The sequence below is a fragment of the Gopherus flavomarginatus genome, chromosome 11 (genome assembly GCF_025201925.1).
Source record: "Gopherus flavomarginatus isolate rGopFla2 chromosome 11, rGopFla2.mat.asm, whole genome shotgun sequence".
Classification (NCBI taxonomy): domain Eukaryota; kingdom Metazoa; phylum Chordata; order Testudines; family Testudinidae; genus Gopherus; species Gopherus flavomarginatus.
The window spans coordinates 17,514,590-17,527,478 of record NC_066627.1 but is presented as its reverse complement, the minus strand read 5'-3'; the positions used below and the strand labels follow the sequence as shown (position 1 = coordinate 17,527,478).

Genomic DNA, 12,889 nt, shown 5'->3' with positions numbered 1-12,889 from the left:
CAACTTCCCCAGTGCCTTCCCCAACACCCGAATTGGGGACACAGCAGAAGGGAGTGAGGAGCTGCAGCTGCTGTGGGCTTAGGACAGAAACTCCCCTTTTTGTCCCACGGGGGCCTGTAACTACAGGACCAGAGTCGGCAGCCACAGGCTCCAAGAGGCTGTTGTCCTGGGCCTGCCCATCAGCTTCAGTAGGGCTGCAGGCAGGACCGGTGCCAGGGTTTCAGGCTCCCTAGGTGCCAGGCCATTTCGCCGCCCCGCGTGCGGGTCTTGCGGCTCCAGTGGACCTGCCGCAGGCATTCCCGCGGCAGGTCCACCCGAGCCGCGGGACCAGCGGACCATCCGCAAAAATGCCTGCGGCAGGTCCACCGGAGCCGTGAGACCAGCGGACCCTCCGCAGGCATGACTGTGGCAGCTCCACCGGAGCCGCCTGTGGCCCCCCCCCGGCAAAATGCCGCCCTCCCCATAATGCTGGCGCCCTAGGCGACTGCCTAAGTCACCTAAATGAAAGCATCAGCCCTGGCTACAGGCAGTCCTGGGTCAGATATGGGCCTACGTTTCTGCAAGCTCAGATCCTGCTGAGCCAGTGTGACTCATCTCCTGTGTGGGGATGGGTGGAGGTTGTTCCTCTGCCCCACTCGGATACAGGCATCCAGTGACAGACAGGAAGGTGTCCGGAGCTTAACAGCTTTTCCTTTGTGTTGCAAGCAAGCGGGGAAAACCCTTCCTTCTCCCTGCCAGATAAACTATTTGCAGTTTTACTGACACCTCCACTTGAGCCTACAGCCTGGCATGGCTCCAGTCCTGGGCTGGTACTGACATAGGGGCTGAATTCTGTCTTAGAGTGATAGCCATTCCCCCAAAGGACATAACAGCTGATATCCTGGAGAACCCCAGCTACCAGTCAGCCCAATCCTTCCTGCATTTGCCCAGGGGTCTGAGCTATAGGCAGAGTGAATGGCTTCACGTGTGGAAACTTAAATCAGATCACGCAACCCTGCAGCATTCGGTGGGGTTACAACCAGGCAGGGTGTGGCCAGGGGTTTCTCTGTCCCAGAATGTCTCTACCCCAGGAATGTCTCCCCATCGACCACCACCTGCTGCTCCCACTGAGGGTCAGATGGGTCTGAGCCCGGGACAGTCCAACAGGGCATGTACACTGGGGCCCAGAGTGGGAGCCCATTTGTCACTCCCACACCAATTCCCCCAAGAAGCTGGCTGAGTGACCCCTTTCCTCCCAATACTCCGTCATGTAGTTCACGCTTTGGGCCCCAGCTACAGGCTGCCTCTCTGGTTGGATGGTGGATAAGTTACCCCCTCTGTCCTGGGCTTTCACCAAGTTAACCCTTAGAGGGTCCTGTTGGGCCACTATGTCACCAATCTTTGGCCATTTTGCCCACATATGCTTAATTTTTCTACAGATGTTACACCTCAGGCCTCTGGTATCCCTCCACTTTGGTTTTACTCATGTCCCACTTCTGGGGAAGCCCTGTGTGCCCCCCTCTTTGAGCCCCTGACCTTTCCTCTGCAGCATGGGGCACTGGTCACTTGCAGGTTTAAACTAGCGTAAATGGCAGATTCTCTGTAACTTGGAGTCTTTAAACCATGATTTGGGGACATTGGTAACTCAGCCAGAGGTCAGGCATCTATTACAGGAGGGAGTGGGTGAGGTTCTGTGGCCTGCAATGTGCAGGATGTTAGACTTTAATGTCAGAAAGGACCATCATGATCATCTAGTCTATGAGTCTATGTAGATACTTATAGACTGTGATCAAAAGTCACTCCTTAACCTTCTCTTTTTTAGTTAAATAAACTGAGCTCTTTGAGTCTATCACTATATGGCATTTTTTCTAATTCTAGAATAATTCTTTCAGCTCTTCTCTGAACCTTCTCCAATTTATTAACATCCTCCTAGAATTGTGGACACCAGAACTGGTTGCAGGATTCCTGTGGCAGTCACACCAGGGCCAAATACCAACATCAAATAACTTCTCAACTCCTACTTGAGATACCCCAGTTTATGCATCCCAAGACGGACAATCAGCGTTGGCTTTTCTTCCCAGAAAGTTGTAGTAGTTCTGGGGAAACATTGTCAAAGCTGCAGGTTTTCCCTTTTTTTCTTGATTTCCTTGTCTTTTCTTCTTCTTCCCTGGAGACTAGCTATAAGTTTTCAACTTGGCCAAGATGTAGAGATGGACTGTATTGATGCTACTCTTTTTGGATGGACACCTCCAAAATTTTGCTTTTGTCTGCTTTAGTGACGTTGGTCAACTGCATGGGAATATGGTTTGGTGAGACCTGCAGTTGCTTTGTATCTGATGGATGTGATGCTGCCCCACAAATTCATCACAAGTGGCTGCCAAAAAGCTAGATACTATGTCTGGATGAAGAAAGTGCTGATCTGTTTAAAAAGTACAAAAAAATCCAATGATCCAGAAATAGCCAGTCAGTTTAGACAAACTGAATGCAGCCAGAAGAGCATGCTGAGAAAAAGTAATGCCAGAGATGGATACATCAAAATCTAGCAAGAAAGCATGGAAGCTTGGTGTATGGGGATGGATGGCTAGAGAGCGAAATCGATGTGTCTAGGGATGGGTGGCTAGATGGAGAGCCGCTTTTGTATCCATTTTACTGTTCTATCAGTTCAACCCTTAATGTGGATGCAGGAAAACCAGCATGCTTCAGACCAGTATAATGTATTCCTCTCTCTCTTGACAGCAATAAGTGATACCAATATAAGTGTCTTTCTACTGGTACTCACAGTCAAGAAAGGATCATGCAAAACTCTTGTTCCTATCAGATATCCTATTTGGGCTTGTGGGTGAGTTTCTGTAAGCCAGTCTTATGTGTTGCATGTTTTGTGTTGGGTGTGTTTTGTGTATTTGAATCTCTTGCATGTGTGAGTCTTTTGTGCCTCATGTTTGTGTGTGTGTTGTGGGTATGTGCCACTTGCTTGGATGCATCTTTCATGTCTCCTCTTCCACCTTGTGTTTGTATCTTTGGCCAGTGTGTTTGTGCCTCTTGCTCCTGTGAGTCAAAGCCCTGTGCGACTTAGGAACTGTCTCGGGTAGGTGTTTCTTCCCCTTGCTGGTGTGAATGAGGCCTTTGTCCCTCATGTGCATGCTTGTGTGAGCGGGATCATTCCTCTGAGCGTCTCTTTCCACACACCACCTTCCTTCCCATGCCTAGACTCCAACCCAGTCTTCCCTTCGGGCCCAAGACGAAATGATTCACACTACTCACTTCTCAATCAATCTCTCTGGGTGTCTCACTCTCATTGGGTTATTCACTATCTCTCTCCTTCTCTAATTATTAAATCTCCATGGGCACATACCTGCCTCTCGCAGACAGGGGCAGACGCCCCTATAGCATTCCCCCAGGAGTCCTTTTTCCTTAGAATCCAGGATGTGCCACACCTCAAGGCTCTGGCTCCAGTGGTCAGCACACTCGGTTTGGAAATGAGGGTTCTGAGTTGCAGGGGGAGGTTGATCTAGTGGAAATAGATTCAGCTCCTCTCTCCCTGTGCTCCGACTGCCACCTTCAAATCACCACATGGATTTAGACACCTAGTTTTCCTCTAATTTTCATTGTATCCAAATCCCTTGGAAGCCTTGAAAAAACTCGGCCTACGGCATGTTTGGATGCACATCTCTCGCTCACCTTCTTTTTCTGCCATGCTTTCAAGAATATGATGGCCTGGGAGAGGAGAATATCTCAGCTGCCTGTGGGAGGCGGGGCGGGAGGAGCTGAGGGTAAGGGCTGAGGGGCACCAGCAGAGCTGTGATGGCGGGGAAGTGAGTTTCTAGGCTAGCACTGGATTGAGAAGGAGCCAGTGGGTCAGCACTCAGGTGCCTCTACACAGCAAACAAAGGTGTGTTTGCATCGTGGGTGGACATTCCTACGGTAGCTTTAATCTAGCTAGCACTGGTAACAATAGCCATGGGGACACGGCAACATGGGCTAGCAACCTGTGTACATACCCAGGAGCCATGGCGAGCTGATACTGGGGCTGCTAGCCTGCAGTGAAGTCTGTGCGCCTGCTATCAGTACCCTCACTAGCTATAAAGCTGGCACAGCCCTGCCCACCCATGCTATAAGTGCACCTTTGCTCGCTGGGTAGACATACCCTGAGAAGTTGTTGTGGAGTGAGTGCAGCTGCTGCTTGCTCCCCACAGCTGCACTGCCTGCTGAGCCACTGCTTTGACTTTCCTGATGTTGAGAAATCCTGTTGACCCAGTTCTTTCCTAGATTTCGCCTCTCACTCCACCACCTCCCTATCTGCCTAGCCTCTATATAACATGCTCCAAGAGGGGAACAAGGATCAGCTCTTCAGAGGCCAGGATCCATCATTCTGATGACAGCGAAGACACAAGGACATGGGTAAGTTGCAGGAGATCCCACCAGCCAGGACAGAGGTGAGAACAGTATCACTTGGGACTGGGGGACCAGGATAGCTAGGCTTTCTCCTCACCTCTGGCATGGGAATAGGTGAGAATAGAAGACTAGCAGCCAGAACACCTGCGTTCTATTTCCCACTCTGGGAAAAGAGTGAGGAATAGTAGATTAGAGGAAATGGTGGCCCTGGTCTCAGCTGGGGTCCCAGCAATGGCTGGCATGGTGGGGTCCTGATATCAACTGTAGCATCTAAGGGCTACTGTCATGCAGATAATGAGAAGTCTCCTGTTTTGAGCTTCCTGGGGAAGGAGGGGATGATGGTGGCGGGGGGGGGGGGAAAGAAGGGAACAACAGAAGGGATAGGGGCTTTCAGGGCAAAATGGGGTGAGAGGGGTTTGTTGGGAGATTCCATGGAGGAGGGAGATCCCTACCCAGTTCTGTCTCCACCCATCTCCCCCTTCTCCCCACTTCAGGTCGATCCAGACACAGCCATGGCTCCAAAAATATCCTTCCCTGTGCTCCTGCTGCCCCTTGGCCTGCTCGGGCTTGGCTGGCTGTGGCCAGCGGGCAGCTGTGGGATGAGAAGAATGACAAATTCCTGCTGAAGCACTGGAATTACCCCAGAAGCGAGGACTCCAGTGGCACCTACTGTGACTGTATGATGCAGAACCGGGAGATGTACAGCCAGGAAGCCAATACCTTCACCAACACCCACAGGAGTCATCAACAGCATCTGCAACCTGGGCGGGACACCGGGCAAGCCAAATGAATGCCACAGCGTCGCTCCCTTCGACATCACCGTCTGCGCCTTTAACTCAACAGGCCACACCTATGCCGAGACACGCTATGTCTGCAGAATTGTCCTCGACTGCTGGAAAGGGCTCCCCATAAACTATGTGAGGCACATATAGGGCCCAGCGCTGGGCATGGAGTCAGACAGGGGATCTGGCTGCTTCCTCTAACCTTTGTTCTGTCCCTTCCACATCAGCAACAGCACCCAGCTCTGAACACTGGTCAGATCATTTAGGTGCTGCCATCCCTCACCAGCCTCTGCCCATGATAGAGCAGAGCCACCCCATTACCACCCTGTACAGCCTGCTGCCACATAGCAGCCATCTAAACACCTGCCCCTTCATTAATTTAATTAATCCATTAATTTCACCCTTCTAGTATTCAGCCTGATACTAGATCGTCCTCATATTCACAGCAAGTCAGTGCTATTTGTCATTTTTCGTTATTTTTGCACATTCCCCCCACTCCCTGCTTCCTGCAGTTCTGTGTGCTCTCCAAACCCAGTAAAACCTGATACCTACAAAGAAGTCTCTGGCTTGTTGGAGATAGCAAGGAGATGAGTCACTGAACACTTAAGCAGTGTGCTGGGAAAGTGTTGTGGTTTTACAGTCAGTTTCTCTGTGCTTTCAGTCTCAGTCTCTGCCTAGTGTTAGGGAAAGAATGCAGGAGTCCTGACTGCTGCCTCTAGCCCTGGTCTAACCCATTAGACCTCACCTTCCCATGAGAGCTGAGAATAGAACCTAAGAATCCTGAATTTTTATCTATCATGTTTTAACCTACTGGACCCCACGCCCCTCCTAGGAACATGGTTAGAACCCACGAATCCTGATTCCCAGCTGCTCTTGTGCTAACCTACTAGATCCCACTCCCCTCCCCTAAAACAGACCTGACACAACAGATATAAACCTCCATGCTTCAGGGCAGGAACCATTCACTAACTGAGTATGGTCAGGAAGAAACTTTGCCTCTGAGCAAGTTTTACCCTAATTCCTCTTGTGGGGGAGAGAATTCCTTTCCCTGCAGGACATGGGGCTAGGGTCAAAGACTGAGCTTGAGGGACCCCCCACTCTGTGCCACCCCCAAAATCATTGCTGTCTATTAGTGTTAAGGATGGGTGGGATTAAAAGGCAATTTGGGCCAGAATCCTTGCTCAGGGCTTGAGCAAGGGTGGGGATAAAATCGCCAAGTGGTGAACTTGCCTTTTAGTTAATTAATTTAAATAACAGCCCCCACTGAAATGTGAACTCACAAAACCTGGTTTAGAAAAATAACATTGCTAACCCCTGAGCCTTTGAACGCCCCACATCATACCCACTGCTAGGCCCCCTCCCTAGCCTGTGCTCCCTCTTCTGGGTCCTGCTCCCCCATTCCTCCAGCTTGTGTGCTCCACACCCACCCACACCCATCTTCTGCTGCTGGTCAGGCCAAGGGGGCTAGAAGCTGGGTGTGACACTGCACCACATATTCATCATAGCGATATTCTTATGATATGATTATGGCAAAATTATGATACATTTTGAACAAGATGGGTCATGTGAGGTGTCATTGGAAGTTATGTTTGCTGAATATAATTATCCTACTTGATGCATGTATCATTTTTGTATCTGAAGTTGTGAATATTGACTAAGGATCTATATTTCAAATGAGCTTACTCTGGAAAACACCCACAGCCAGGCTTTCAGGTACAACGATGAAGAAGCCAGATGGGACTGATGCCCATCAGCAAAGACAATGGACTGTGAAAGAGCTTAGTAATCCTGTAAACAGTTGATCCAGCCTGTGGGTAATGGCTGCTATGACCCAGAAAGGACATGTGACCAGGCCACATGACTCTGGACTCCATCTTGGGATGTCAGTGTTTTTCCACAAACCGGGCTAGGAACCAAGCTTTGAAATAAATGGTTCCCACCATATGCTAAAACTATATAAGGCAGGGAGTGACATCATCGGTAGGTCTTCACTTCGCACACAAGAAGATTCCTGGAAACACCAAAGGAACAAAAACTGAACTGGGGGAAGTGCTGGACCCAGGCTAAAGGGATTTCTAGCCTGTGTATGAAACACCTGGGGATTCCAAGCTACAAAGCAAGTGTAGCTTGTGCCTTAAGAAATTACAAGTCTGCCTGTACCATCAGTTAGGGTGAGAATCTGCTATTCCTATCCAATCTATTTAGTATATTAAGCTTAGTTTGTGTTTTGTTGTTTATTTGCTAGGTAATCTTCTTTGATCTGTTTGCCATCACTTATAATCACTTAAAATCTATCTTTTGTAGTTAATAAACTTGTTTTTGTTTTAATCTAAACTAGTGAGCTTTGTCTGGAGAGCTTGGGGAAAATCTCGGCTTAGTTACCACAAATGTGCATTGTTCTCTTCACATGAGGGAGAGGCAGACCAGGTAAATATACTGGCCATATACTGGCTAGATTTGACCAGGGCAGGACAGTACTGCTCTGGGGTCCCAGGCTGAGAAGCTGGTTCATAGAGAGCCTGTACGTAAATGCAGCTGGGTGTGTCCCTACCTGTGTGAATGCTGGAGGGCTTTGCAGCTTTTCAGAGCAGTACAGTGTGAGAGGGAGCCCAGGCTTGTGGATGGGGGGCTCAGTGCTACCCCAGTTCCAGGTGGCTCTGTGGTGGAGGGGACCCATCACACTGGGTTCTGTTCCTCATTGATCACATACACTCCATGGGCAGCAAAGCCTGATGTGGCAGCTTTCCTGCCTGCCAGGGCTGAGTGGAGGTGAAGAAGTGGGAGTTTTCTGAAATATTTTTATGACTTCCATGTGTCTCTCAGTTTCCCCTCTATACTGCATGGTTATCCAGTGGCTGGAAGAGGACTGCTTGCTCTCTGGGAAGTTGAGAAATATAGGTATGAACATTGCCTGGCTACCATTCCAAAGGACTGGCCCAGGCCAATCCTGTTTCAATGGAGAATCTGAGAAGACAACAGCAAACCCAACTCCCAAGATGTTGACACCTAGCACCCAGAGGGAGATGGATTTCACCTCTCCACAGAGAAGCTGAACAAACCTCCTGCTGGAGATCAAAGGATGGGAAGGTGTGAGGTGGGGGATGAGAGCTGGGGGCAGGGAAGAATCAGGGCTCTCACTGGGACTCTGACCAAAGAGGTCACATGGAGACAGACAGAGCTTGGCTCAAGGGGTCCCCTGAAACGTGGCCAGGCACTGGGCTCCCCAGGATGGTCTGTGCTGTAACCTTTATCTCTCTGTGCTGACCTAAGGGCTTCCTAGGCTGTGCTCAGGTGACTCATGAACCCAACTCTTGTGACAGTGCTGTGTGACCATGCAAATGCTGGGTGGGGCGTGTTCATCCCTGCAGCATGGCCATGTCTCTCCCAGGAGTCTGGCTCAGTTGCATTCTCCAGACAGAGTTCATGACGTGAAGCAGGAGGGCTGGAGACCCCTAGGTTAAGTCTTAGGAGGTGGTGAGGCTGTGTGAAGAGTCAGACCCTGGCAGGGGGTCTGGCACACTGCAGGGTTTCCTTCTAAAGACTGTTCCAAAGCAGGGATTGTAGCCCTTATCCTGTGGATCCAGGAAAAGAGAGCAGGAATGCTTTTCCAGGGCTTGGGGGCTTCCCCAGCCGGGCAAAGAGACTCACCATCCGGATGCCTCCTCACAGCTGGGCATGGCGTTGTGTGGCTTCTCTCCCACTCCAGCCCTGCTAAATGGCAAGCCAGGCCACTGGAGGTCCCTTGACGGCTGTGACCTAATCCTCTGGCCAGGTCACTCTTGGCTCTCACCGCCTTCGAGGTAATCCAGAGTCCAGCCCAAACCACAGGGAAATCTCATGTCTGGTGGCCTCAATACCAGGTCCTCGGCCCACACTGGGGGCTTGATGTTGTGTCCCCTGGCAGCCTGACCTTCTCCCTTGAGTCTGGGGAGCACTAGGGGAACCCAGGCCCCTTCTCTGGCCTCCAGCCCAGGGACCCTGTTTTGGGAGGGTTCCTTAAATCCCCCATCACTTCCCTGGGATGCCCTGACCTGTCCTTGCTCATCAGCATTTCCCCTGAAAAGCGACAAAGAGTCCTGTGGCACCTTATAAACTAACAGACGTTTTGGAGCAAAAGCTCATGCTCCAAAACATCTGTTAGTCTATAAGGTGCCACAGGACTCTTTGTCGCTTTTCACAGATCCAGACTAACACGGCTACCCCTCTGATTCTTGACAGCATTTCTCCTGCATCTGTGAACGCTGCTGTTCCCACCAGGGCTCTGTCATGGAGTTTAAGGCAAGAAGGGGCCACTGGATCATCTGCTCTGATCTCCTGCCTAGCCACTAACACCACTGCTCACTCACTCACACACCCAGCCCAACAACTGAAATGGGGCCAAAGTGTCATGGCCCATAGGACAGTAGATTTTATGTGCCACAGGCAGAGAATAAGAGGGATCCAACTGCACCCACAATGGCAGGGAAATGATTAAATGAGATCTACCCAGGTAATCCTGGCAACCCACCCACAAGCTGCAGAGGAGGGTAATCCCTTCCTCCCTCCTTCAAGGTGACTGCCAATCTCGTCTGGGAGGAAAATTCCTTCCTGACCCTACATGCAGCTATCAGTTAGACCAGAGTATGTGAGCAAGAACCAGCCAGCCCAGCAACTGGGAGAGAGAAAGGCTTGGTGCCACCTCAGAACCCTGGTCCACCCCGTCCAATGTCCCATCACCAGCTGTGGCCTCCCTGTTGCTTCAGAGGAAGGTGATTAAAGAAAACAAAACAAAAAATCTTCACCCCTCACAAAACCCCCAAACCAGAATATGTGGGAGGAGAGGAGGAAAACCCTTTCCGGACCTGGCAGATGACAGACTGAAACCATGATGCATGAGACTTAGGAATTTAAGAGATAATCCAGAAGTGAGCCACAGGGATGCTGATCTCTGCTCTCCTCTCAAGCAACCCTGTCCTACAATCGTCAAGGTTTTTTCCCCACTTTGAACTTTAGAGTCCAAAAAGTGGGGACCTGCATGATCACTTCTAAACTTAATTACTAGCTTAAATTTGGTACGTTGCCAGCAGCCAAAATATAGTGTTTGGCACACTTCCTGTTTCCCCAAAACCTTCCCTGGGGAACCCAAGACCCAAACCCCTTGGGTCTTAAAACAAGGAGAAATAAACCACCCCCCCCTCTCCTTCCCCCCGCCCAGACTTACCCCTCCCTGGGTTGCCATGGGAAGCTACACAGATTCAAACTCCTTGGATCTTAAAACAAAGAGGAATTAACCATTCCCTTCCTTTTCCCTCCACCAATCCCTGGTGAGTTCAGACCCATTCCCCTTGGGTCTTAAAACAAGTCATAAAATCAATCAGGTTCTTAAAAAAGGAAAGCTTTTAATTAAAGAAAGAAAAAGTAAAAATTATCTCTGTAAAATCAGGATGGAAAATGTTTACAGGGTACTCAGTTTCATATAGCCTAGAGGGACTCCCACCCACCCCCAGCCTGAGATTCAAAGTTACAGCAAACAGAGGTAAAAATCCTTCCAGCAATAGGAAAAGCATTCACAAGTTGAAAGAAAACAAACATAAAACTAATCCGCCTTGCCTGGCTACTTACAAGTTTGAAACATGAAAGACTGATTCAGAAAGATTTGGAGAGTCTGGCTGCACGTCTGGTCCCTCTTTTTCCCAAGAGCAAACAATGAACGAAACAAACAGCACAAACAAAGACTTCCCTCCACCAAGATTTGAAAGTATCGTGTCCCCCCATCGGTCCTCTGGTCAGGTGTCAGTCAGGTTCACTGAGCTTCTTAACCCTTTACAGGTAAAAGAGACATTAACCCTTAACCATCTGTTTATGACAAAAATGCCATTCATAAATTTGTCCAGCTCATTCTTAAAATTCATTACATCATTTCTCCCCGTATTTCCTATTGGGGGGCTGCTCCAGGACCTTGCCCCACCGGTGTTCAGAAATGTTCTTCTAATATCTAGCCAGTTATTCTCTCTGTCACGCGTGTGAATCTACACATGACCCAGGCTAATGCACTGCTTGTACCCAGTATTCTGGAGAGAAACTTCCAGCTGAGACCTCAGTGCTCAGACAACTGTAGCACTGAACCTAAGAATGGCCAGACTGGGTCAGACCAAAAGTCCATCTAGCCCAGTATCCTGTCTCCTGACAGTGGCCAATAGCAGGTGCCCCAGAGGGAATGAACAGGACAGGCAATCATCAAATGATCCAGAGCTTGTCATTCACTCCCAACTTTGGAGTGTCAGAGGTTTAGGGACACCTGGAACATAGGATTTCATCCCTGATCATCTTGGCTAATAGTCATTGATGGACCCATCCTCCATGATCTTATCCAACTTTATAAAACTTAGTTTTACTTTTTGCCTTCACAAAATGCCCTGGGAACGACTTCCACAGGTTGACTGCATTGTGTGAAGAAATGCTTCCTTATGTCTGTTTTAAACCTGCTGCCTATTAATTTCATTGTGTGATCCCTGGCTCTTGTGTTATGTGAAGTGGTCAGTAACACTTCTTTATTAACCTCCTGCACACCAGTCATGATTTTATAGACCTCTATCATACCTCGCCTCAGTCAGATCTTTTCCAAGGGGAACACGCCCCATCTCTTAAATTGCTGCTAAAGGGAAGCTGTTCCATACCCCTAATCATTTTTATTGCCCATCTCTGTACTTTTTCCAGGTCTAGTATATCTTTTTTATGATGGGGGGACCAGAACTATATGCAATATTCAAGGTGTAGGTGTACCGTGGATTTATGTTGTGGCATTATGATATTTGCTCTCTTTTGATCTATCCCTTTCCTAATGGTCCCTAACATTCTATTAGCCTTTTTGTCTGCCACTGCACAGTGAACAGATGTTTTCAGTGAAATGCCCATCATGATTCCACAATAACTTGCTCCACTAGAGAAACAACCCAACAGTCCTGTCTCCCAGTTCTCCTTACTCAAAAACACTTCACCTGTTCCCCTCTGAGAGACAAGACTAAAACCCAGGAATCCTACTCCTACCCCGCTTCTTAGGTCCCAAATCCCCATCAGAAGCATGAAGCAGAGTCCACAAATTTAAAATTGATTAAACTGAAGAAGTGAAAGGCCGTCTTAGGGATCAAGGTGACCTCCTGAGTGAAACTAGGACATGAGCTAGTTCAGAAGCTTTAAAGATCCCCAATTTGCATAGTAAGTGAGGCCTCATCCTCAGCTTCATGTCCCATTAATTATACCAGCCAGGGATGCTCATGGCAATAACCACCTCCCATGTTCCTGTAGCATCTGCCATCCTTCTGAGACTCTGACAACTGGATGGACACAAACAGACAGTGACAGAGAAAGAGAGAGAGATGGTGTGTTTGGGGACAGATGGTTTGCTAAAGAGATGAGTGCAAATGAAAGTGTATGGGGCTGAATGGATGGAGAGAAAGCAGTTTTGGTACCAATTTCCAGTACATCCGTCTTAGGGATCAACGTGACCTCCTGAGTGAAACTAGGACATGAGCTAGTTCAGAAGCTTTAAAAATCCCCAATTTGCATAGTAATAACACCTGGTGGCCCCATCCTCAGCTTCATGTCTCATTAATTATACCAGCCAGGAATGCTCATAGCAATAACAACCTCCCATGTTCCTATAGCATCTGCCATCCTTCAGAGACTCTGACAACTGGATGGGCACAAAGAGACAGTGACAGAGAAAGAGAGAGAGATGGTGTGTTTGGGGACAGATG

At 49.0% G+C, this 12,889-nt stretch overlaps 1 protein-coding gene and 1 pseudogene across 1 annotated transcript in view; one reads left to right on the top strand and one right to left on the bottom strand.

Moving 5' to 3' along the window:
- The window catches only part of LOC127031298 (ribonuclease-like), a 304,542-nt gene that overhangs the window by 58,667 nt on the left and 232,986 nt on the right, over positions 1-12,889 (bottom strand). The gene's annotated exons all lie outside the window — the stretch shown is intronic.
- On the top strand, positions 4,270-5,303 carry LOC127031311 (ribonuclease-like; annotated as a pseudogene).